This window comes from Dipodomys merriami, unplaced genomic scaffold (assembly GCF_024711535.1).
Source record: "Dipodomys merriami isolate MVZ:Mamm:240054 unplaced genomic scaffold, mDipMer1.0.p SCAF_289, whole genome shotgun sequence".
Classification (NCBI taxonomy): Eukaryota; Metazoa; Chordata; class Mammalia; order Rodentia; family Heteromyidae; genus Dipodomys; species Dipodomys merriami.
The window spans coordinates 855,365-860,121 of NW_027204370.1; the positions used below are offsets into that span (position 1 = coordinate 855,365).

Genomic DNA, 4,757 nt, shown 5'->3' on the forward strand with positions numbered 1-4,757 from the left:
GAGGATAGTTCATGAGACACAGGTGACAAGACTTTAGTGAGGAATACTTTATAAACAACTAGCTTATAAAAAGAACAGGAGTACGGTTTTTATCTTTAAATCTTACATTCCTTCAACTATAGTTTTAAATAATAATCATTGAGGGGCTGGGAAGGTGGCTCAGTGGTAGAGTGCTTGTCTTGCATGCATGACGCCCTGTGTTCAATTCCTCAGCACCACATAAGCAAAAAAAGAAAAAATCCAGAAGTGGCGCTGTGCCTCAAGTGATAGATTGCTAGCCTTGAGCTGAAGAGCTGAGAGACAGCGCCCAGGCCCAGAGTTCAGGCCCCACGACTGGACACCCATTCAAAAAAAAATAATCATTGAATTATGAGAAGACAATGCAGCACCTCTTCCCTTCTCCCCTTCCCCTCTGTCATAAAATATGACAAAACTATCAAAAATAGTCTTTTATCTTAAAAAAATGTACACGTGTAAAAATGTCTGACTATATGTGTAAGGTTTTTTCAATATTTTTATGATTTTTCCCACCTCTAAGTATTTGTCTTTTGGGCAGATTACAGCACACAGGGGCTTCAAGAGCAAACAAAAGATTAGGAAACATGAACCAAACAGTGTCCTAGGAAGTAGATGCAAAAAGCACATGGCAGGCTGAGAGGGCCCTGAGAGGCAAAATGATTTTTGCAGAACAAGAGGAATAGTGAAAAATAAGGAATAAGGCATGGATCTCACCTAGGAAAGCTTCCTTGAGGCTGAGACCGTGCTGGTTCCTAGGCCTACCTGAGGATGTTGGGATTTGACAATGTCCATATTTGTATAGAGTGATGTGGGAGGGGAAATTTCAGCCTCCCGTTTGTCTTTGGGATGGTCTTATGTGAGTAAGCAGCTTAGATCATTGGGCTCTGAGAGATGACACTACTTCCCTCACAATGGAATAGAATATGGAACTCTGAGACCCAGGCAACTGTAACTTACAGTCAGCTCTAGCCAGCTCACTTGGCCTGTGGCTCAGAAACAAGAAAGACATTCCTGTATTGTTTTCAAAGTTCAAGAGAATCAGGTCCCAGGCATGAGAGGGGTGAGTGCCTCACTCGATACTGCAGACATTGGATCAGTGCCAAACCACGAATCCAATGTCTCAGGCCTTTTTATAAGAAGAAATAAAGGGAATCACAAGGCAACTCAGGTCAGGTGTAACTATGACAGGAAACCTATTTAATCTCATTCTAGCCCACAGTACAGGCTTCTTCTTGTGTTTTTATATGTGTATATTGATAAAATATTTACTGTGTACTTTTCAATCCTATTACTCTATTACTCATTTTGAAGTGTACTCCCATTTCCAAGTTTCAAAGATTCATTCTTTTTACCACCTCAGTGTGACAATGAGTCTGCTCAAATCCTGAATGTGCCTTATAATATATGGAGCTTGGACTCAGGCTTGTTGGAAATGCTGGTAATGGACCTGATCCCTGCCTACAAGAAAGGTGATCTCTTCTATGTTGGAAACTTCCACCGCCACTATAGAGAGTGGGAGACAATGGAGCAGTTGCTGGATATTGTTTAAAAAGTGAGTGTTCCTTATTCAAATCCAGGACTGATGAGACCCCCTGGCAGATTATTGGAATACTTGGTACCTCTCTGAGACTGTTTCACTGGGGTTTTATCACAGGAGTTTGGCTTGAGACAAAGAAGTGCACTCCCTGGATAACTCCTTACGAGTGGCCTGCCAGAACATTTCATTTTCCTCAGAAGCTAGCGGAGCCTTAACAGTTTGCTTGCTGAGAGACTAGGATTAAAGGAATGAGCCAGTGTCACCCAACATTCACCCTCACCTAGGAAATCACTATCTTGGAGGCTTTTGAAGGAATATAGATGGAAGAAAGAATGGAACTTGAACTTGGGGCCTGAGTGCTGTTCTGTTCATATCACTCTACCATTTAAGCTTCAAGTCCAGGTCTGGCCTTTGGCTGGTTAATTGAAGATAAGTGTCTTTAGAATTTTACAAACTAGACTGGGTTCAAACTGTGATCCTTAGATCTCACCCTCCTGATTAGTAGGATTAGAGGCATGAGCCATGGGACATTTATTTGGACAAATGCTGATAAGTATCCTCACAGAATTTCCATGAAATTGTGTAGACATATCTCTACTTTTTGTCTGTTATGTTTACATTACCATATGTGACTTAACCAGTCCCATGTCTGTCCTGTTAGTTCAGAAAAGGAGAAGCATAGAGTTAACTTCCTTCTCTCCTCCCATTGGTACAGATCCTTCTACCGTAACTGGGAGGAAGATGAACAAGATGAAGAAGTAAGTGGACGTTGACACAAAGAGAAGTTCTGTCTTTGAAAACTGGGTATCTTTGAGGTGTCTGAATCAAAGTCAACTTCCTTCTTTGCACACCAGTTGTGATTTTCACCAGGGGGTTGAGGCTTGGCACTTCAGTGGATAGCAGATTACACAGTGTGGATGTGGTTATGGTTTTGGACTCTCATGGATGACGAGGGGGGTATGTATAGCAAGGCAGATCAAGAGGGGAAACAACCTTCTCCTCCTAACATAGGGAGAATTGTAGATGATTATATTTGAGAAATTTCTAGAAGTGGGTTGTGAGGAACATTCTGCTTGCAGGAGTCTCTTCCTACAACATGCAAGTCCCGCCAGAAAGAGGCTATAGTACAAAGCTCAGGATGGGGAGGAAAGGCTCTCATTTTCCTTGTCACCAATCTGCCCATAGCATAGGTTGTTCCATCTTCCCTATGTGGATGGACTTCTACCTTGATGATTTCTATGAGAACAAGAACCATGACACCCTGAAAGAACTTACACAGTATGTCAAGCTCAAGATGCCCTCTTCAGACTTGCTCTTCTGCTTACATATTCTTCTGGACCAGCTATAGGAACACATGGCCCATGAGACCAAGAAAAAGTGGAAGAAGTCCTTGTTTAGATACCTCAGAGCTGATGAATATGGATGGAACTTGGGTCTTTAGGCATGGGCAGGATGGGCATAGAGCCCTTAGTACTCCCCAGCTTGGCAAAATATCCTTTTATGGATATTCTTTGCCAGGTAATATCTGTTCTCCTTTGAAAGAACTTGGAAGTAGCCACTCATTAGAAACATGCTAAATTCTCATCAGTGTTCAGTCCAAACTCAAGTTCTACAGCTTCCCCCATTAGATTCTCATGAAAGTTTAGTCACACCTTAACTTCTTGAGTTCTAAGACTCCTGTACCTATTTCCATTCTCAGGTTTGTATCACAGTAGAGCAGCTCCTGCAGTTCTCCAGATAAAGAACCCATCAGTGATGTCGTTTATGATGACTCATGGAGATCAGAAAACATTACTGATCTCCAGAAGGCATGTGAACATAGAGGGTGTTTTTTAATATATAGAAAGGCCCAAGCAGGTTTTGAGTCCTGTGGACATCCCACTGGTTCTGAACCCCACATGTGAAGCAGGAGTACCTGCACTTACTGCCAAGGAAGAAGATGATCCAGAATATCTTCCATTGATGTTGATAATCCACCTAGATTAGCTCCAAACAAGTCAAAAAGACATGTCTTGGTATGCAGTGTAAATGTATGCTAATGGAAAATGACCCCAGTGTATCTTCAGGAAAACCAATAAGTGAGGTCCAAAATCTAGATTCAGTTGAGGAAAGGGAATCTTTCCTCACAGAATATCCTGACCAATCTGTCCTCCTGAAGGGAATCCAGTTTCCAATTGAGAAATTAGAATCTGTCCCTCCTTGGACTCAGGAAGAAAACCCTGTCTTTAATGAGGAAGTAAATCCCTTTTAGGACTCTGAGGCAGAATTTCTTTCTGAAGGCAACTTAGAAGCCAATCTAGATATAGAGATTCCTTCCCCCATTCCTGGGAAAACCTGTATTTTTTTTTGTCCTGATGGTTATAAAATGCTCATTCTATTTTTCTAACTTTATTAAAATGTTAGTGTTTTTTATATAATCTAGTATTCATGAATCCTAATTATGTTTTTTAAGCCTACAATCTGAAGCATTGTGCATACGTGTTCTGTGGGGGGAAAACAGAGTGACAGGGTGCTGTACAAGAGAGCCTACTGCATATTACTGAACTGTTAAATGCACAGGGAGCGGCAAGGAAGCCAGGCCATGCCTGTATGGGGAAATAAGGTGGCTACAAAAGGTCTATGAAATAGCAGGTTAGAGGTCCTAGAAAGCTGTTCTGTCAATTTGGACAAATGTCACAATACTTATAGTGGTATGTATGATACTCTTCCAACCGTGAGTTCAAATCTGTTTACATTTCATTGTGCTTTGGGCACATATGGAAGAAAAGTTACTCTCCAATAATATCATACAGTAATGTGAATCATTTTCTTTAAAACTGCTCCAGGGCTGAGAAGGTGGCTCAGTGGTAGAGTGCTCGCTTTGCATGCATGAGGCCCTGGGTTCAATTCCTCAGCACTACATAAGCAGAAAAAGCTGGAAGTGGCATTATGGCTCAAGTGGTAGAGCACTGGTCTTGAGCTGAAGAGCTTAGGGACAATGCCCAGGCTCAGAGTTCAAGCCTCACAACTGGCAAAAATACTGCTCCATTAAACAATTAATTAAATAATTAATAATTAATTCAGGCTGCAGCCACTTAATCAGGCATGCTGGTCCCTCTGGTGAAGTAGGATCCTACTGGAAGCCTGCCCACCTAGGGCTGTTGTGAGCACCCCTCGCCTGGGACTGTGGAAGAAGATCAGGGTGCACCTGTTGTTGGGCTAG

At 42.0% G+C, this 4,757-nt stretch overlaps 1 long non-coding RNA gene across 1 annotated transcript; it reads left to right on the forward strand.

Moving 5' to 3' along the window:
• Nucleotides 1-991: 991 nt before the first annotated feature.
• Nucleotides 992-3,840, forward strand: LOC138838703 (uncharacterized). Its single transcript, XR_011375725.1, has 4 exons — nucleotides 992-1,078; nucleotides 1,379-1,570; nucleotides 2,271-2,313; nucleotides 3,255-3,840. It is a non-coding gene; the product is annotated as an uncharacterized lncRNA (long non-coding RNA).
• Nucleotides 3,841-4,757: the final 917 nt, after the last annotated feature.